The 22721-nt window shown below is 39.3% G+C and overlaps 1 long non-coding RNA gene across 2 annotated transcripts in view; it reads left to right on the forward strand.

Annotated features, from left to right (window-relative positions):
- The first annotated feature begins 15207 nt into the window (after window positions 1-15207).
- LOC149314074 (uncharacterized) overlaps window positions 15208-22721 on the forward strand; it is a 31611-nt gene continuing 24097 nt past the window's right edge. For both annotated transcript variants that reach the window (XR_016280892.1, XR_016280893.1), the window contains exon 1: window positions 15208-15394. This is a non-coding gene — a long non-coding RNA (uncharacterized LOC149314074). The remainder of the gene's footprint in view (window positions 15395-22721) is intronic.

Below are 22721 nucleotides of genomic sequence, written 5' to 3' on the forward strand. Positions count from 1 at the left end.
TACAAGATCTTTCTATGTACTATCTATCTATCTATCTATCTATCTATATCTGGCTTTGTTTCGCGAACAAAGATTCAGGAAGGACTCATCCGCGCTTTGTACAAGCGTGTTGGTGACTAAAAAGGCCAATCTGGGACAAACAGGTCCGGTTGCAGAAAGCACAGCGGAAAGTCTCTTTGGGTGATGTTTCCGGGTTGCGGTTCTTTCTGCATTGTCGTTTCTCTTTGAGACTCATATATATATGTGTGTGTGTGTGTGTGTGTGAATTTAGTAGATCTGGAATAAAGCGGTCTCAAACTGGATTCTTTTTGCAGTGTGTTTTGGACCCAGGTGTCCTTACTGCAGAGGGACCTAAAATGTAGGAGCTTCAAGGAAAATTGAGGTCATGACAAAAGCCAAAAACCCTCATAGACATACAATTTCATCTAATTGTTGTTCTTGTGTGCTTTCCTGACATGTTTCCAATATATGGAGACTTTGAAGGATTTTCTTGGCATACTGTCATTTATTATTCAAACAAAAATCCACCAAACAGTGATACCTATATTGGGCAACCAAAATGCAGAATATACTTGTTGCAAGCTTTCGAAGCTCCACTCCACTAGATATCGAACAGGAATAGAAATAGAGATGCTAGGAAGACGCCTGCATTTTGTTGTTTCTGTCCTTAGTTAAGATGGTATGGGGAGGGCATCTTTAGCAGGCTGGGGCCTCTTTATTAAATACTTTACTTTATTATCTACTTTAATATGTACCCAACTGTATTTTTCTGATGAGTTTACTTTCATTAAAGTGCCTTGTTGGCTTACAATATGCTTCTAGACCTCTGAGCAAGACAACACCTTTAGAAAATGCAGGCCTGTGACTAACATCGTCCTTTTATAATTTTATATTTTTTTTCTCCTGTATGATTTTTTTGAACAGATTGACTGATGAAAAAGCAAGTGGAGCTTCAAAACCTGGCATCAAGTATTTTGGCTGGTTGAATAAAGGTATAGCTGTTTTGTGGATTTGGGATGTTATTGTACTTTGCTATATAGCAATAGGAAGTACATTTCTATATTGCTTACCAATATACTAAGCGGTTTACAAAGTTAGCAATAGGAAGTACATTTCTATATTGCTTACCAATATACTAAGCGGTTTACAAAGTGTAAGCTAATTGCCAACATGGCAACCCCTGAGTATGTTCACAGATCCCAGGATTCCATAGGATGGAGCTACAGCACTTAAAGTGGTGTCAAACTGCATTATTTGTACAGTAAAGATACACCCAAATCTGTCTACAAAGACACTCCCTTTTGCATAGTAATTTTACATCCCTACTTTCCCCCTTTTGTCTAGCTGGAAGTTGTTAGGGTTTTTTTAGCAGTATTGATAAGATGGTGAATGAGAGGTTCAGAACCACAGACTTTCAGTGTCAAGTTGCAGCAGTCTGTCTGTAGTAAACAGTTCAAAGAAGCTTGAGCTGGAAAAGTATGGGATTGTAATCTAGTTCAGTGGTGTCACTGGTGGGTGCAGTGGGTGTAGACCATCCGCGTCAGATGACATCCTAAGAGGGGTGACACTACTGCTTCTCCAACATCTGCATTTGCTGTGGCATTTGCCGGTTTTTCTTTACAATGCTGCAGAGATGGCATGAATGGGAGGAGAAAGGAGAGGCCTCAGGCTTCTTTTAAATCACAATTGCAAAATTTTAATTTTAAAAAAAGTTTTTAAAATCCTTTAAATTTTTCTTTAAAAAAATTACATTTTATTAAATTTTCACTTTAACCACATGACACCATGTAGATGGAAGTGCATTTAGGCTGTGCATATGATATTGTAAATTAAAGAAATCATTTTAATTGTGCTAATTGTTTATGGTACAGTACAGACCGCCATAAAGCGGCGTATCGGCGCCAATTCTAGGGGTTAGGGAGCACGCACCAACCGCACACTCCCTAACCCTAGTACATGTGGGTGGCATAACAATGATGGCATCTTGACCATACAGGTGCCGCCACTGTGATGTAAGCGCCGCGAGGCGTCCCCACAGCACCGCACATTGCTTACATCACGAGTGCACCAGTGGTGCACTTGCAACATCGTTGCAGCACCCAAAAAAGAACCCGGAAATACCAAGTTCTTTTTCTTCTGCAGTGACAGCACGCCATTTGGGGGCTGCGCCATCCCTGCAGAGGAAAATAGGCCGGCAGCAGGCCACCCTTTTGGGGCGGTCTGTCCCGGGCTTATGGCACAACTATGACCATTATATTCAGTGATATACAGGAATTATTACTTATGAGTAATCTTAGTGCAGTGGGACCACAGTATCCACAGACTTGCCATCTATGGATTTGAGCATCTGCGGATGGCAAGCCTGTGTTGTCCCCAATGGCTGTGCATGCAGGTGGCCATGCATGCACAGCAGAGATATAGTTCCTGCTGTCTCCAGTGATGACGCGTGCATACACTGCCATTGGGGACAGTGGAACTTGAGCATCTGTGGATTTTGTTATACACATGGGGGGGGGGGTCTGGAACGGATCCCCCATGGGGATCCCATTATACAAAAAACTTTACTCTGTATGGCGTGGTATGGGAAAAGGACAAAGAGGGGTGACATCATGAGTTACCACACTGGGTGACACCAATGATCTAGTTGATCCTACTATAGCAGTATGTGTCAGCCTACAACAGGCAAGGGAAACACCAGCAGCTTTCAGAATCCCTTACTGAGTATACATGAACAGCAAAAGAGAGAAAAGGAAAGGGAACTTACTGACCAGCTACCCCCCAACATTTATTTATTTATTTTTATGCCGCCTTTCTCCCAAAAAAAGGGACCCAAGGTGACTCACAATATAAAAGCACGTTAAAACAAAAATTTAAAAACACTTCCGGGTTGGAATGGCGCCTCGCTGAACGGATTCCAGATAGCTCTGGGACCCGTCTGTTTGGAAAGCGGGTTTGAGACTTTAAAATCACTTTGGAGTCTCAGAATTTCCCGTCAGAGAAGGTGGGAATCGGAGGGGGCTCGACGGAGGGCTCACTCGAACACCCCCAGCACTGGAGACAGAAGTAGACCCGGGTCAGAAGAACGCGGGGAGAAAGCAGGGGAACGGAGCCTGCAGAGCAATCCACGCCCGCAACACAAACTTTAATGGGAAACCTTAGGTTCCCCATACAGAGGTGCCGCCAACTTATATTTTAAAAACATTTTTCTAAGGAAGATTGAGGAAGATATATATAAACGCTGCTTAATACTCACCGGTAAGCAAAGCTACAACATAGCCATTCACCTGGGAGTTAGAGAGAGACTCTTTCTTTCCTAACAACATAAATTACTGAGAGGCTTTCTGGTGGTTAACTGGACTACAACATTGGGCAAGCGACTTAAAGAGCGTCTTTGTGGAGAGATTTGTTTGTACACTCTGCGCCCCCCCTCCTCGTTTATTTCGCGACTGACCCCCATAAAGCAATGGATTTTGGAGTTGGAAATTATAGTTCGGAAGGGGTTAAAATCTACTTGAAGGTTTAGAACTGCGGTGACACCCTGCCCCGAAAGAGCTATAACATAAACTGTCCTTGGACGTTATCTAAGAAACCCACCTGTGTGAAGGAGCGACTGAGGAGGAGGGGAAAGCCGGAGATAAACAGCACTGGAGGACTGATCAGTGGAAAGACGAGATAAAATATAGAAGGTACCAGAGAAGGAAGTGACGAGCCCGTGAAAGGAAGAAGGAAGTGAGAGTGGAGGACCGAGAGACGGAGGACAGACAACGACGGGGGACAGAGAGGCAAATTAAAGAGAACGGAAGAGGAGGGACAAACGGAGGAAGAAGGAAGTAAGAGTGGAGGACTGAGAGACGGAGGACAGACAACGACGGGGGAAAGAGAGGCAAACTAAAGAGAACGGAAGAGGAGGGACAAACGGAGGAAGAAGGAAGCAAGAGTGGAGGACTGAGAGACGGAGGACAGACAACGGCGAGGGATAGAGAGGCAAACTAAAGAGAACGGAAGAGGAGGGACAAACGGAGGAAGAAGGAAGTAAGAGTGGAGGACTGAGAGACGGAGGACAGACAACGACGGGGGATAGAGAGGTAAAGTAAAGAAAACGGAAGAGGAGAGACAAACGGAGGAAGAAGGAAGTAAGAGTGGAGGACTGAGAGACGGAGGACAGACAACGACGGGGGATAGAGAGGTAAAGTAAAGAAAACGGAAGAGGAGAGACAAACGGAGGAAGAAGGAAGTAAGAGTGGAGGACTGAGAGACGGAGGATAGATAAAGACGGGGGATAGAGAGGCAAAGTAAAGAGAGCGGAAGAAGGGAGACAGACGGAGGAAGAAAGAAGCAAGAGTGGAGGACTGAGAACTGAGGATAGATAACGACGGGGGACAGAGAGGCTCAATATAGAGAGTGGAAGAGAAGAGGCAGACGGAGGAAGAAGGAAGCAGGAGTGGAAGACTGAAAGCGGATAACAAAGTGGGACAGAGAGATAAAACAACCAGGAAGAAGCCCAGTAATAAAAGGTCTGTGGAAATAAAGAGGGGGGGAGACTAATAAGTTAAAGATATAGTAAAGAAAGGAAGAACGTGGAGGAAAAGAAGGGGACAATTTTATAGGACTTTGAATATCAGGATATAAAAAATTATTGAAGACAAACTGGAACTGGGAAGGGGGAATTAAAGGAGCTACGTCCTGTTTGTTATTTTCCTTTTTTTTCTGCAAACCTCTCCCTCCTCTCTTTATTCTTTTTGAAACTTTTACCTTGGAGTTGGAATTTGGAAAGTAAAGAAATATAATAGGGCTGAATTGATAATGAACACAAGAAAACAAACACAGAAAGGAAGTACTCAGAATATAAATCAAAGAAGACTATCTCTGTCAGCGGATAAAGATAAGGATAAAGCGATAGATATGAATGACCTAATTTTGGAAAAAATAGAGAAATTAAATCTTAATATGAGCAATCTAGCGAAGGACCTTACCAATAATTTGTCGAAAGAACTGTCCAATTTTAAGAAAGAAATTAGACAAGAAATTAGGGAAGATTTGAGAGAAATAAATCAAACGGTAGACAAACTGACTATTGAAATTCAAAAAACAAAACAAAAAGTGGAAATATTGGAATGTCGAAATGAAAAATTGGAGAATGAAGTAGCAAAAATTAAAAATAAGGAAGAAGCTGAATTGGATGAAAGAGCAATAGTGGAACTGAAATTTAAAGAAAGATCTGTGAAAATAAGGGGATTACCGGAACAAAAAGATGAGAATTGGCAGGAAAAATTGATAGAGGAAATAGCCACATTTTTAGATAAAGATATTGAAATTTTTGAAAGTGAAATAGATAAAATATACAGAGTGAATTCCTCAATCGCCAAACAAAAAGGTCTACCGAGGGATGTGGCAGTGTTTTTCACCAGGAAAAGAGTGAGAGATCAGTTTCTCAGTAGACATAACGAAAACCCATTTCAATACGAAGGACTGGAGCTGAAAATTTTAAAAGACATACCAGGTAGATTGTTGCAGAAAAGGAAAGATTATAATGGACTAACGGCTGTGTTGAGAGCAGAAAGAATTCCTTATAGATGGGAAATCCCAGAAGGGCTTACTTTTTGGTGGCAGAAAAAGAGAATCAGAATCCTTACAGCAGAGCAAGCAAAAGCCTTTTTAAGGAAAATAAAAGAGGAACATAAAAAAGGCAAAGAAGAAGAAGAAAATAGAAACGAGGAAAGAAACGGAGAAAACGCTGGAAGAATTACTGTTGCCGGAAAGATCAGAAAAGAGCAGACGGAGGATTTACAGGAGTTGTTGAACGCAGATTTAGAATATGACGATCAAGACCTATTGCAAGAGGAATTGAGAATAAGGAGAGAAGAGCAGGAAGAGAGAGAGGAAAACTGAGGAATTGGGAAAATTGGAAGGACTAATTATTTTTTAATGACAGAAAGTCAACTCTCCCCACTAAAGAGGGTTTGAAAGTAAGATTTTGTTAATTGACTGCAGATTGTGTGTTTTGATAGTAAATAAACTAATTCTCCAAAAATATTTGGTGGAGATTGATTCAGGAGATACATTTTCTTTAGACATGGCACAATATTTGAAATGTTTAACCTGGAATGTCCAGGGGATGAATACACCACAAAAGAGGAAGAAAATTTTTCATTACTTACAAAAATTAAAACTGGACATAGTTTGTTTACAAGAAACAAGAATAAAAGAAAAGGATAAAAAACATCTAAAATGTCTGAAATTAGGTCAAATGTTTTCGGCAAACTCTAAATATAAAAAGAAAGGGGTAGTTATATATGTCAAGGATAAATTTGAGGCAAAAGAAATATATAAAGATAAGGAGGGGAATACTGAATTGATTGAAATACTAAATAAAGGGAAAAAAATACTGATAGCCGGGATATATGGACCATTAGAAAATAAAGGTGACTTCTATAAAAAACTAAAAAATATATTGCTGAAACAAGACTGTGAGTCGTTAATGTTAATGGGGGACTGGAACGGAGTAATAGACCCAAGTATAGATAGATTTTCGGAAAAGAAAAACAGAAAACAGCAAGGGAAATTACCTAGAGAATTTTTTGACTTGAAAGAATTATTAGTAGTGGATGATGTATGGCGAACAAAATATGGAAATAGTAGAGATTACACGTTCTTTTCTAATCCACATAAAACCTGGTCCAGAATTGATATGATTTTGATTTCGACTCATCTAAATTCTAAGATACAAGAAGTTAAGATTCTGCCCAGAATATTGTCGGATCATAACCCAGTCCAATTGAAATTGAACTATGGACAGAAGGCGGAATATAATTGGAGATTAAACCCAAATCTATTATTGAATGAAGAATTGGTTAAGGAATTAAATATAGTAATAGATAATTATTTTGTAGATAATTTGGATAAAGGGACTTCGATACAGACGGTATGGGATGCTCATAAGGCGGTGATTAGAGAGTGGCTGATTCAAAAAGCAGCAGAAATTAAGAAAAGGAGGGAAGATAAATTAAACAAATTGAATGGAGAACTAAAGAAAAAAGAAGAAATTTTAAAGAAACAACCAAAAAATAAGAATGTACTATTAGAGATTAAATATTTACAAAAGCAAATATCAATATTATTGATTGAGGAGATGGAAAAAAAACTGAAATTCATAAAACAAAGATATTTTGAATCAGCCAATAAAACAAGCAAGTTATTAGCATACCAAATTAGAAAAGAAAAGGCTAAGAGACAAATTAAGGTAATAAAGGAAGGGGGGAAATCATATACACATCAAAGTAGTATTAAAAAAATATTTGCCCAATATTTTAAAGATCTGTTTAAAGAGCCCATAGTGAATAAGAATAAAATTACAGCCTATCTGGAATCTTCAAAATTAAAAAAATTAACGGAAGAACAAAGACAAATATTGAACCGACCAATAATAATGACAGAATTGATTGAGGCAATAAATAATAGTAAACTTGGGAAATCTCCGGGTCCGGATGGCTTTCTGAATGAATATTATAAAAAATGTCAAAATCATATAAAAGAACCACTTTTACGAGTAATGACAGAAATACGAAATGGAAATATCCCACAAACATGGACACAATCGGATATTACGTTGATACCTAAGGAAGGGAAAGACTTAACTTTGGTAAAGAATTATAGACCAATAGCCCTATTGAATACAGATTATAAATTATTCGTCTCAATATTGGCAACGAGATTAAAGAAAGTTTTGAAAACATGGATTAATGATGACCAAGCCGGATTTCTACCAAATAGGAAAATTAAAGATAATATAAGAAATTTGATAAATCTCATTGAAATACACGAAAAAAAGATAGATAAAAAATTGGCAATAATTTTTTTAGACGCAGAAAAAGCTTTTGATAATGTGTATTGGCAATTTTTGTTTGAACTAATGGAGAAATTAGAATTTGGGGATAAATTTCAGGAGTGGATAGAAACAATATACAATAAGCAAGAAATGAGAATTTGGATAAACGGAGAAAAAACGGAATTATGTAGAGTATATAGGGGAGTAAGGCAAGGTTGTCCGCTATCGCCTCTTCTATTTATATTGATTCTTGAAATCTTATTAAATAAAATTAGAGAAAACCAGGAGATAAAAGGATATAAATTAAATGGTGAAGAGTACAAGCTGAGGGCGTACGCAGACGACCTAGTCTTAACTATAGCGAACCCATTGGAAAGTAGTGAAAATTTGGTGAGTATATTAGAAAAATTTGGCAAGAAAGCCGGTTATAAGATTAATAGGGAGAAAACAGCGGTACTGACAATGAATATGAATAGAGAGGAGATAGCAGAACTTAAGAAGAAAACGGGATTTCAAATTAATAAAATGGTTAAGTATCTAGGTATAAATATCACAACGAAAAATTTGGATCTTTTTAAAAATAACTATGAAAAAACCTGGAATAATATCAAAGTAGATCTTAAGAGATGGGAAAAATTGAACTTGTCTTGGCTGGGTAAGGTGGCAGTGTTGAAAATGTCAGTATTGCCGAGATTAATCTTTCTCTTCCAAAGCTTACCAATTATATGTAATGATACTCCCTTTAAAAACTGGGAGAGGGAATTGTCAAAATTTATTTGGAATAATAAAAAACCGAGAGTTAAAATGAAAATATTATATGATGCGATAGATAAAGGAGGTTTAGCATTAATGAATTTGAGATGGTATTACTATGCATGTGTACTGGAATGGATATTGGACTGGGTCAAATTGGATAACAGAAGAAAGATTAATTTGGAAAAGATAGATTTGAGATTTGGATTACATGGATACCTATGGTATAATAAAAGCAAACAAGACAGTAATTTTAATAATCATTGGATAAGGAAAGTAATGTTGAAAGTCTGGGTAAAATATAAAAAAAGGTGGTTCCCTAGACTCCCGTTATGGACTTCATCACAAGAAGCGTTTTTTAAAAGAGAAGAAATTAAGAAAGATGGATGGGTAACATATAAGGATATAACTAAAATAGATAACGGTGAGATAACAATGAAAACACAGGGAGAATTAGAAGAGGAAGGACTATCTGCAAATTGGTTTGCATATAGACAAATTAAAGAAAGATTCCGGGTAGACAAGAAGGAATGGGGAATTGGTGAAGGAATTGGGGAAATAGAAACAATAATGAAACAGCCAAAAAAACAAATATCAAGATTATACCAATTAATTAGAAATTGTGAATTAGAAGATGAGACAATCAAAGAATTTATGGTTAAATGGGCAATTGATATGAATCAAAATATTCAACTAGAAGAATGGGAGAATCTTTGGAAGAGAAAAATTAAGGTAATAATAAATATTCAAATGAGGGAGAACATCTATAAAAGTATGTACAGATGGTATTTAACCCCGTACAAATTGGCAAAAATGTTCAAAAAGACGAAAAATATATGCTGGAAATGTGAGAAAGAGGTGGGTAACTACATGCATATGTGGTGGAATTGCGTTAAAGCGAAAACATTTTGGACTAATATTCATTCAGAAATAAAGGAAATATTTGGGGTTAAAGAAGAGATGAAGAGTAAAATGTATCTCCTGAACATGACGGAAAAGATGAAGATAGAAAAGAAAAATCAAAGAGTATTGCAATATGCTATTATAGCGGCTAGAATGAGTTATGCTAAATATTGGAAGAAAAAGGAATATCCGACGATAGACGAATGGAAGTTAAAGATGATAGATATATATGAAATGGATAAGTTAACCTTTCTAGTGAATAATAAATCTCTGGATGAGTTTTATAATATATGGGAAAGCTGGAGAAATTACATGCAGAGAATGATATGATATAAAGTAAAATGTATTTTGTATTAGATAAATAAGAGTAATATAGATGCGTATAGTGATTAGAGTTAAGAAGGATAGTAAATTTTGCCTTCTGTCCTACTCTCGTGTGTCTTCTCTTTACTCAATGTTAAATATATTGTATTTCCTTTTGGGAATTAGGCTGAAAATAAGAAATATAAGTAAGTAAATCTCAAAGACTCAGAAGAATGAGTGATAGAAATATAAGTAGAAAGATAGAAAGCAGCTAAGAAGTAATAAAGGGTTAGAAAGTAGTGAAAATAGATAAGGTAAATGGCAAGTAATTAATCATATAGATAAATAAGAGCTTAGTAAATAAGAAAGAAAATAAAACCGGGGAGAAGCAGTGTATAAGGAAGTCATCTATCATTATGTTTGTATTTTTTATTTCAGTATATGTTTGTAGTTTTGTAGTTCTAGATATTGTGGATTTGTGTGTATGTTATGTTATGTGTGTATCTTTTTTTAATTATTAAAATAAAATTAAAAAAAAACAAAAACAAAAATTTAAAAACAATTAAAATAACCTTATTAAAACACTACAAAGTTAAAATGTAAGACATACAAAAATTAAACACATAATCTAAAAATCTAAAACAAACGCACTCCCCCTAATAAAACCAGGCTTGTATGATTTTAAAAAGCCTGCCTCCTGCATAGGAATATTAAAGAAGCATAGATCTATAACAGGGATTCCCAAACTCTGGCCTTCCAAGTGTTTTAGACTTCAGCTCCAAGAATCCTAGACTATTGGCCAAGATAATACAGGCTTCTAGGATGTGAAGTCCAAAAACCTGGACGGCCAGAGTTTGGTAATCACTGATCTATAAGTTTGGCCAGCAAAATTGGAGTCATAAGCAAAATGGAGGAATGGAAGTTGGTGAAAGAAAAGGTTATATTTACCTGCCTCATCAGCTCTCCCTACCATGTTAAAAAAAAAGCATAGATCTAGAAGTTGCCACCAAAATGGTAATCATAACAAAAGCAGAGGCTGGTAAGGGGAGAAATTGGATGAACCTTTCAAGTGGTATTTAGAAGGGTTAATATGTTTTTGTCTGGTTATGCAAGGCTTATCTGACCTTGCTGTATCATTTAACTGAGGTATACCTTCACGGCAAGGTGGGCAAATGTGGATGGCTAGGCAAGGGTCATTAGCCCTTATGAGATCTTAGAGGACTGCAGCCCCACTGCACCTAATAGTTCCCAAATACTCTCTAGGGAACATGGAGGCATTCTCACCATGTTCTTGGGCTCCAAGAGGTTATCTTTAATCATTTTAAGGGGAAAGGGTATTTTTTTTTGGGGGGGGGGGAATGGCAAGACTTTGATTTGACTCCTTGATGGTGAAGAGGACTCCAAATATGGTGGAAGTGCCATGTACTTTAAAATGCAGTTAAGTGCATTACACTGAAACAAGCAAATTAAAAATAATTTGAAATCATATAAAAGAGCATCACATGGAAATAAAGAACAAGTAAAAATCCCCAAGAGTCCGTGTGGCACAGTTGTTCGATCATTGGACGGACTGTGCACCTGGAGATGAGGGTTTGATTTCCCGCTCAGCCAATAAATGCACAGGGTGACTTTGGGCAAGTCACATGCTCTCAGCCTCAGGGGAAGGCAATGGCAAACCTCCTCTGAACAAATCTTGCCAAGAAAACTCCATGATAGGCTGCCATAAGTCAGAAATGACTTGGAGGCACACAACAACAACAACAACAAATAAACAAATCTCCACCCCCAGTTCCATATATAGAAACTGAAGAGATTAGCAGTTGAATCGTATTTCAGTGCTGCGGAAGAGGCAAAATGTTTCTACTACAAGTGGGCTCAGCAGGTTAGCTTTTGGGAGGCTCAGTGCAGCCCTTATGACATACAGAGCTCCTCTAGCCAACATCTGTTCCATTCTGCCTCCCACTGATGGCTGCTGCCAGAGGTGGCTGCCTCACTCTGCCTAATGGAAGAACTAACCCTGAGCTTCAGCACAACTAGACCATCCCATTGCCCCCACACAATTAGGTAGGTCACAGCAGTGGGAACTGTGTGGCTTTCCAAGTGTTGAATTGCATTTAGCAGAATAGCAAATGCTGAGAAATGTTGGGAGCTGTAGTCCACCAACATCTGGAAGGCTACACAGTTCTCAACCTTGCTCCCAAACTATCATAAAATCATAGATATTTTTGCTTGTAATCCTTAGTCTTCCAAGCCTACATGGCTGCATTCTGAATTGCAGTGCAACATATCTAAAAGGCATCAAGTCAGTGAAGGGTGCATGAGCATTTCGGGTTCATAGTGTATAGACATGGACAATGGTGATGGAGATTTTTCCCCCTAGGCTGCTTCACATATTACACAATGTTTTTTTAAAAACATACACAGTTGTATTCATCATGTCCTATTGACCTCAGAAAAGCACCGCAGTGGTCAAAAGAACAAGTTCATGTAAGGAGAACAAGATGCTGAGAGTTACAGGTATTGGCCAAGATTATAAAAAACTTCCACCTTTTCCACCATTGAGTGGCATTATATTGGAATGAAACTTCAGAGCAAAGGGAGGGATATTGAAACTGAGCAGTTGTACATGTCTCACAGAGTAGAGAGACATTTGTCACCAGGTAGGCATAACTATTACTCTCTAACAGTTGCTAGTTTCCTTCAGGTTTAGGAAACTACTGCATCCATGTATCACCTGCCTTTCCAACCTCTTAAATTATGCTTTTCACTCACCTGAAAACAGGAATGTGCATTATGATTCAAATTAACATCAGTTCAAAATGCAAGTTCACAGTTTTACTAATACATACAAGCAAAACAGATTAGACATATGAGTAGACATTTCTGTCTTAAACCAAATTGCTGGTCTCAGCCTAAAGACTTCCACATGACTTACCATTCAGCATGGTGCAGTGGTCTGAGTGTTCGACTAGAACTCTGGGAGAATAGGGCTGGAATCCCTACTCAGCCATCTCAGCCTTAAAGGAAGGCAATGGCAAACTCACTCTGAATAAATTCTTGTTGAAAAAGCCTTAATATAGGGTCACCATAAGTAAGAGTCAACTTGAAGGTACACAATAAAGAGTTTATCTGTTTGGGTCTGTTGTCACTAAGAAACAAACAGATGTAATATCTCATCCTGCCTCTGAATACCCCTTTGCAAGAATTATTAAATCTGTATAAGGTTGCTGACTATCTTCATGTAGAACCTTCTTGAAGATCTAACTATTGACCAACAGTGGAGATACTTGCATTGTTACCCCATGGATTTCATAGGGTTTTTTAAGGCAAGGAGTTATTTGGAAGTGGTTTGCTATAGCCTTTCTCTGAAATATAGGCTACAGAACCCAGTATTCCTGGGTGTCCCCATCCAATTACCAACCAAGCCTGACACTGCTTAGCTTCCAAAAACAAAGGATCTGATGCCTTCAGAGTATTTAGGGTTATATCCCTTGGTTATCAAGGTGGATATGTGTAGGGAGGTATATCTTGGGTTATTCAAGTGCTACACATGTTATTTTTGGCCCTGGTGAACGTTAATTTTAGGTACTAGGTAGAGCCAGCGTGGTATAGTTGTTCAAACATTGGACTACAACTCTGGAGACCAACAACTAGGTAGCTGAAACATAGTTCTAATATCCCCCTCCTCTCCTCTCCCTGGGAACTCTTTCCAACTCATGAAGGATACCAGACACAGTTTTTGTTGTTGTTGTGTGCCTTCAAGTCATTTCTGACTTATAGCGACCCTAATGGGTTTTCTTGGCAAGATTTGTTCTGAGGAGGTTTGCCTTTGTCTTCCTCTGAGGCTGAGATAGTATGACATGTCCGAGGCCACCCAGTGGGTTTCCATGGCCAAGTGAAGTTTTGAACCCTGGTCTCCAGAGTCGTAGTCCAACACTCAAAGAACCACTGCACCATGCCAGTTTATATTGTACTTAACTATCTCAGGTAGTTGAGTTTTACCCTGTAATCTGATGCAGCTGTTTTCTTAACTTAAGATTTGGGCTGAACTTCTTTATGACTCTAAAACATTCAGGGTAATTTGAGTCCACTGTGAAAGCAAGCAAATATCATTATAGATGAGCGCAGCCAAGAGAAAAAAAATCTTCCAATATGATCCATGATTTTCTCTCATGGTTAATTGAGCATGAAGCATCAAACTGTGTTTAAGTAAGCATACACAGCAAAACAGACCAAGGAAGCTCTCACTCCTGAATCTTGCCAATTTGCAGAGTAGTGTGGGCATGGTGTTTAGAGAGCCACTCCAAAATACTAATACATCAACCACCAGTGTGGTGTAGTGGTTTGAGTGTTGAACTATGATTCTGGAGATTAGGTTTCAATTACCTGCTCAAGCATAAAAACCTATTGAATGACCTGGGGCAAATCACACTTTTTCAGACTCAGAGGATAGCAATGGTTAGCCCTCTCTGAAGAAACTTGCCAAGAAAACCCCATGATAAGTTTACCTTAGGGTTGCCATATGTAAAAAAAACAACACCAAAAAACAAAACAAAAAACCAACCAACCAAACAAAAAACAAACCTGGAGGCACACAACAATACCAATAACCAAATCCTATACTCTTCCAGTGAATGATTTGTTGCTGGAGCATTCCTATTTATTCCTGGAATAAGTCCTCTTTAAGTGCTATGTGTGGGAAAATCTTTGCTGTGATCGCACAATGTCCTGGTAAAATGCCTTTTTTAACCCCTTATTCCCCCCTGTGTGATGAAGTCCCTATATTCTCCCAATCTGATGAGGGGAACATTACTCAAAACATTTGTTTTGGACCAAAAATTATATCCATTCTCTATGCTTCCATGGCAACACTCCAATTTAATATAACTAAGAGGGGTTTTTTATTTATAAAAGTCCCAAGATGTACAAACACACACACCAGAGCAAAGACATATATGCAATGTGCATTCGAAGGCTTTCATGGCCTAGAACATGTCCTAGTTTTTTGTGGATTTTTCGGACTATGTGGCCATGTTCTAGAAGAGTTTCTTCCTGACGTTTCGCCAGCATCTGTGGCTGGCATCTTCAGAGAATGCTTGCCTGGAAAGGAGTTGGGTATATATATTGTGTGACCTGAAAAGGCAGGAATGATTTGCATGTGTATTGTTCTGTTGCTAATGGTAGGCAGGGACGTAGGGAAGGGGGGGGGGGTTTGGGGGTCCGGACCCCCCCCCTTCAGGCCCTGGGGGCCTTCAAGCTCCTTCCTCCCCCCTCCTCCCCTCCATCAAAACCACGGAGAACTCGGAGGGGAAAGACAAAAGTTGCAAGCTCAGAGATAGAGAGAGAGAGAGAGAGGAGGGGGAGGGAGGGAGTCCTTGTGATTTCTTTCTCTTTCGTTTCCATCGGAGTCCGGCTTCCACTCCTCCTCCTCCTCCCCCTTCCTCCCAGAAGGGAAGAAGGAAGGGGAAAAAGGAAGGAAGAATGATAGAGAGGGAGGGAGGGAGAACTGAAGAAAAGAAGGAAAAGAAAGGGAGGAAGAGGAAGGGGAGAAAGGAAGAAAGAAAAAGGAAGGAAGGAAGCTTCTAAAGGGAAATATAAAAGAAAGAAAAGGTGACTTCTAACTTTCCTTTCAGCAGTTATATCCATATACAATATAGTATAATAATAATAATAATAATAATAATAATATCCCTTACCCAAAATGCTGAGATGTATTTTGGATTTTGGAGTTTTTCAGAGTTTGCTATATTTATATATGTCTAATGGGATATAATGGGAGATGGGATCCATGTATTTCTCATATGCATCTCACAGACATAGACTGAAGGTAATTTAATACACAATATTTTCAAAATAATGTTGTGCTTCTGCACACTGAGCTTCAGCAAAACCCTGAGACCACTATTCCTTGTATAATTCAATAATTCAGTAATTGATCTAAACCTTCAGGATTCCCAAATTTCCTTGAGTTGGGGTCAGACCAGATGCTCTCAGGGTCAGTTTTGGGTTTTGGAATAATTTAGGTTTCAGAAGTCCAGAGAAAGGAGACTCAGACTCGACTCTGGACATTTCTTCTGATCATGAACTCAGGTTTTCAAAAACAGTCATTTCTGGATTTTTGCAACAACAAAAAAGAGGAGGGTCTGTGATACAAAAAGGCAAGAGGCTTCCTTCCAGCCTTGTTTTTTGTCTTTTTTAAAAGACAAAGAGAATAAAATACAGTTAGCTGGCCCCTTTTTAGCATGTCAATGGGATGCTTTGACGGAGAGTTCCTGCATGGCAGAATGGGGTTGGACTGGATGGCCCTTCTTGGGGTCTCTTCCGACTCTATGATTTTATGATTAATTAATTAATATATGGCATCAATCTAAGATGATGAATCGGGGCTGTGGAGTCCTATGGCCCTGCTCCAGGCAATGCTAGACTGCAGGCCCCATCATCCAGCAGCACCACAGAGTGATGGGAACTGCAGTCTAATAAGGCTGCACACTGCAGAAATAATCCAGTTCGACACCACTTTAATGCTATGGTAAATCCTGGGATTTGTGGTATGTTGTGCCACCAGAGCTCTCTGACAAAGAATGCTAAATGTCTCACAAAACTACAATACCCAGATGTTGTTGTTGTTATTTTCTTATATCTCGCCTTTCTCCCAATATACGGACTCAAGGTGGTGATTTTCCATAGCATTAATCTATAGTATATCTTTCTACAATGTAGATGGACACCTCCATTACATAATTTGTTGGGGATGCTTTGACTGGGAGTTCCTGCATGGCAGAATGGGGTTGGACTGGATGGCCCTTCTAGGGGTCTCTTCTAACTCTATGATTCCATGATTCTGTAGCACTCTGAGCCTACTGTGATTTTAATTGTTTTTAAATGTATAAAGGTATAAAGTCTTATAATGCAAGCCATGCACTGATGGACTATTGCACTATAATTTTTTATTGATTGATTTTATACCCTGCCTTTCTCCCAAAATAGGATTCTCTTAAAGGGGTTTGTTTTTCATAAAAAGAAAGGAAGGTATAATGTCTTGGAATTTAAAATTATGATAGATAGATAGATAGATAGATAGATAGATAGATAGATAGATAAGTCTTGGAATTAAAAATCGTGTGTGTATATGTATGTCTTGGAATTAAAAATCCCTCTTGGAAGTGGGAATGAAATGTTGTGTGGATGCAGCCTGGGTTCTTAGCTCAGCTCAGAAGTTGGAATGCAGTGTCTCAAAGCATGAACAGAGTGTCTCTGAGCATGAACAGAGTGGCTGCCGCTCATTGCGTGAGCAGCTGCACTTTGCTTTATCGAGCTGAATTTATCTGATGTAAACATCTTCAGAGGAAGGACTCAGTTTGCATCTGCACTGAAAAAATAATCCAGTTTGATGCCACTTTAACTGCCCTTGGCTCCATGTTGTGAAATGCTGGGATTTGTAGTTTGTTGTGGCACCTGACAGATGACTCAACAGGTCCTCAAAACTACAGATCCCAAAATTCCATAGCATGAAGCCATAATGGAAGTTAAAGTGGTGCCATTGAGGTGTCGAGGGTAAATGCTCGACCCTCTTTTTGTGTCTTGGGGGAGGGGCTCTTAGCCTCTCAAAATGGTGGCACTTAGTCTTGACCCCCCCCTTCCCAAAATCCTGGCTACGTCCCTATGGTAGGCCTTAGGGTGGGAGGGCCTGCACAAGAGGATTAGTGTCTGCTTGATTAGTGCTCATTTTCTGCTGGGAGATTTCTCATTTGCACTTGTTGAGTCTTTATCTTGCTATTTTTCAGGACTGGTAGCCAAACCTTGTTTACTTTAAGGGTTTCCTCTTTCCTATTGAAATTGTCCAGGTATCTGTAGATTTCAATGGCTTCCCTGTGCATCCTGACATGGTAGTGGTTGGCATGGTCCAGAATTTCAGTGTTTTCAAACAGTATTTTATGCCCAGGATGGTTTGTGGCATGTTCTGCTACTGGTGATTTTTCTGGCTGGCCCAGTCTGCAGTGTCTCTTGTGTTGCCTGATTCGTGTTTGGGCACTGCGTTTGGTGGTACCATGCAGCTACGGACAAGTCTCCATAAGAAGAAAAATGTTAAAAAGGGGGAAAGTGCCTTCAGCTAGCAGCTGTAATAGGGTTGCCATAATTCTCTTCCACAAACCAAGACAAAATGTAGGGCAAAATGTAGGACATCCAAATTTTCTAGAGACTGGAGATTGGCAAAATGTGCCTGCTGGGCTGGGATATTTTTTAGATCTTCAAATCTGGGAATGTCCCAGTTTCCCAGGACATATGGCAGCCCTATGTAAGCTACATACAGTAAGAAATGAATCTTGAAAATAGCAGATATCTGAGGAAAAAGTTAGCTTGGAAAAAAACATATGAACTCAGACTAGCTGCAGATCTCTCTGAAAGGAAAAAGAAAAATCCGGCGGTATGTAACACGCCTAAGTATCCAGACTTCTGTAGGATGGAGCCATGGCAATTAAAGTGAGATCAAAGCACTGTAACCCTGTAATGCAGATGAGTCTCAAGTTGTAGATGTCTGCATCTTCCTGAGTTAGGGGGTCCAGGCTGAAAATTGGAGGGGGTCCCTGCACCTTTAAGAACTATAGATGAGGGGATTTCAACAGGCACCCAGGTAACCAGTGATGTCACTAGGGTTGGTGTCACCGGGTGCGGTAACTCATGGTGTCACCACCTCCATTGACCCTTACCACACCATACAGAATCTTTAATAATGGTTTTTGCACTACTGTTACTCATTAATCATAATACCTGCATATCTCTGAATGTCAGGGTAATCATTGTGACACAAAACAACTAGCAAAATTAAAATTATACCTTTTAATTACAATGTCATACACACACCCTCAGATTTACATATGCATAGTTTCATGTGGTTAAAGTGAAAATTTGGTAAAAGGTGTTTTTTTTAAAGAATAAAAATTTTAAACTTTAAAAATTAAATGTTTTTTAATTAAAAATTAATTTAAAAAAAACCTAGGACCTCTCCTTTCTCCTCCCACTCAGCCTCAACCCATTCACCCCATCTCTCCAGTATTTTAATGGGACACAGGTGAATCCCACAGCCCATTTCAGTCAAAAAGATGTTTGAGGAGGTGTGGTGTCACACACCCCTTTTAGGATGTCACCTGGTGTGGTCCAAACCCTCCTCACCTCTAATGACACCACTGCAGGTAACAAGCAACATCTGCTGAAAATCTCTTTTCTGTTTGACCATAACACTGGAGCCCTCTCCAATTTTTGCATCTGGCAAGCCTACCGTGGATGATCCTTCTCCCACACCTGTTCCAAAATCTTCAGAGGGCAAAGTTGATTCCCACCAGGTTCAAATGAGCCATAAGGCTATGGAAAGGTAATGAACTCTTGAAGAAAGTCCTGCCACTATTGTCTCCTTCCAGTTTTTATGTTTCCTCTCGCCTCTCCTGATGTTGGTTGTGTAATGTTCCCACTTGGGGGAGCTGCTGCTGCAACAATAGAATCTCCAGGAGGAAATCTAGCCTCCTGCCTTTTCTGTAAATCAACTGAATTTTGATTTCAGATACTTTTCTGGCATAACAATCTCATTCTGACAGCAAATATGGGAAGGACAAATCAATGACTAGCTAGAGCAGAACACAGTTAGTCCAGAGGGAAGCAAATTATACCAGTGCTCTAAGAATTGTATTGGGTTTTTTTTATTACATTCCCACCCATTGCACCCTGTAACAAAACCAGAGTGCAGAATTTAAACCTGGTGAGCATTTAATGCAAGGTGAGCAAGGGCATAGCTGAGGGCCCAGGGGATAGATGTGCAAATGGGATCTCTGTGAGCAGTAGCACCGCTTACACTCAGGAATGGTGGTGACATGTGGGACAGGCAGGCAGCCCCCCATTTGCTGGCAGCACAAGCCAGTGCCCTTCCCAGTCCAACAGTGGCTACCACATTGCGGGTGAAGAACTTCAGTGGATCCAACAACCAACACCCTCTGAGACTTGCTGCAAGTCATGCTCTTAGTGAATATGTGGGTTTTTCTTCCGCTTGATTTTTCTAAAAAAATTATAAGTGACGAAGGGTGAGTCTACACTGTAGAAATAACACAGTGTAACATCACTTTAACTGACATGGCTCTATCCTACAGAATCCTGGGATTCGTAATTTTGTGAGGCACCAACACTCTTTGTCGGGGAAGGCTAATAGCCTTGTAAAACCACAAGTCCCAGGACTCCATAGGAAGGACTGGCAGCAATTAAAGTGGTATCTAACTGCTTTCTTTCTACATCATAGAATCACCCTGAAAGTTCTGATTTGCCTCTCTGCATTTTGGGGAAAAACAAGACAGTATGATTTGCTTTGTAGGGAAAACACACTTTGAACATTCCACAGGTGAAAACAGATATGTGTGGCCAAGCAACGTCAGTGTAGTCAAGATGTAATAAGAACGGACATACAAGTTAGGAGAGGCTACACCAGTTTGCTTTTGCCTGACTCTGCTGGGAAAGGCAAGATTCCATCTCTTTCCTCTCACCTATACTGAGTTTAGTGAGTGAAATCCACTTTTGCACTTTGAACTCAGTTTGCAACAATTAAAGTATGCTGAGGAGCTTGCTAGAGTTCAATTGTTGAAGGGGAAAAGGTGTAGTTCGCTTCCTTTTCTTCTGCAGTCACTTCCTGAATCTCCCAAGGCGATTATTATCATTTTAAATAGTGAATAACATAAATAAGCCTTCATGGGATCCCACGAGTCTTGTCAAAGTTGCAGGGCTGAACATGGATTCACACATGAAGATTACCTTCTTACTGTCTTTGCTATTTAAATTTCTACTCCTAGAATAACTAATACATGTGTGATAATTTTTAAGTACAAGTTGTCCTCAAAATTGTACTGGGTTAAACTCTTGTTAGATTTCAGTTAAATAACCTCACTTATTATTTCCCCCTTTGATGGTAGAGATTTTTGAAAAATATATGAGTGCTTGTGGTCTAAAGGCGTGAGTGATCAAAGCAAAACCCAGGAATGTTTTAAATAAGAAAAAAAATTGGGTGGGAAATGGTATAATTTATGTTAAACAGTTGAGCATCAATTTCATCCATTCCCACTAAAATCAATCTATCTTCTTCCTGTTGGTATCAGAAGGGGTCAGCATTCTGTTGTTTCTGCTTGCAGAGCACCTTTTGTAGATAGGGCTAAATTATTTGATTAATAGCCCGCTGAGCCTGCTTGAAGAATGTTAATTTGCTTCACCCTGAGTTTATATAAATGAGAAAAGATGATAGTGAGTTTTTACTTGGAATGTAGTTATCAACATCACTTGCCCCTAATAGTTACAGTATTTAATCCAGGGATGGGGAACCCCAGCCCCCCCCCCCCCCCCGGTTATATTTGATTTTTCTGGGGTTTTCTGGATGACTACATCTTCCCATAAGACACCATCATTTGGAGATATTTTCATTACAAAAGGTTGCAGTGTCTTTACTAAGGCTCAGTTATTTGCCATCAGACGGACAGGTAACGAAATAGATGTGTTCCTTGACATTACTTCTTTAACAGAAAATTTGGTACCAGAGGCCAAAATAATATAGAATGAATAGGGTTAAGTTCCTACAGCACAAAAAAAGAAGAGCAGTGCAGCATGTTTCACTACAGTTTTTATTCAAAACTAACAGTATGCACATCTGAAATGAAACAACAAGGTCATAGAAGCCTTGCATAAATAAACAAATCAATCAATAGTTTATTATGGGCATAGACCAGCATAGTCAAAGGTAACAGATTTTACCATAAAATACATAGGATATATGAGTCATATAAAACGGAGTGACATAAAATGCAATATAATAAACACTTAAAACATAGAGCTCTTAACATAAATAAACAAAAACATTTTGAATCTTCTACACAGCACTTGAAAGGCTTCTTCCATTTCCTCCCCTCATCAGGCTCTGCTCCCGTTATTACAGTCGCCCCTTCTTATCCACAGATTTTTTTATCCATGGATTCAAGCATCCACAGCTTGAAAATATTTTTAAAAATTATAAATTCCAAATAGCAAACCTTGATTTTCCATTTTATGTAAGAGACATATTTTCCTTTCCCATTGTATTTCATGGGAATTGAGCATCCATGAATTTTGTTATCCATGGAGGGTCCTGGAATCAAACCCCAGTGGGTAACAAAGGCCCATTGTATTTCCATTTTGGTGGGAAAACCTCTAGAGCTATGATTTTTTAACATGCTGGAGGTAGCTGGTGAGGCAGGCAAACATGCTTTTCCCCTTTCTCTCTGTTTTACTGTACATGCATTCTCAGTAAGGGATTGTAAAGGCAGATGCTTTAACATTGCCTGTTGTAGGCAGACACAAACAGAATAGGCATGCTCGAGGAGTGTCTCATCCCCCCCCCCCCCCGGCTTCAGCTTTATTGCACGGTTTAATGCAAACATGTTGCTGCTGAAACCCAGCAATTGAGGGCATGTCTACACAGACCAATTACAGTGGTTCCTCCCTACCCTTGCCTTGACCTATCTACATGACACAGGGCCAAAGCCCTAATTTAAATGTGGACTGTCTTCATGAGGGAATGACAGTTCTGCATTGAATCTGACCAGTTTCTGGTTAAATCAGTGTAAAAACCCTCACCATTTTCTCTGTATTTTTCAAGACAATCCAGACCACTCTACAGTGACACCAGGTGGCTTTGCCGTTGTGCTACCCAGCAGTATCGCTGCTGTCACAAGTTGCTCCCTCTGAGGTCACAACAAAGTGCCCAGCCATGTGATTGATGCTGGGCACCTCCTTTCTAACCTCAGAGGGAATCACACCATCAGTCATGCTGCTGGATGGCATAGTGGGACATGTGTGCAGACAGCCACCTGGGATCACTCTAGAAAGGTGGAGGGAAGTAGAAAGAGAGGAAGGCTGCATGCCTAGAGTCTGATGGATG

This window comes from Sceloporus occidentalis, unplaced genomic scaffold, assembly GCF_023333645.1.
Source record: "Sceloporus occidentalis isolate IW3139 unplaced genomic scaffold, rSceOcc1.0.p SCAF_4, whole genome shotgun sequence".
Lineage (NCBI taxonomy): Eukaryota > Metazoa > Chordata > Lepidosauria > Squamata > Phrynosomatidae > Sceloporus > Sceloporus occidentalis.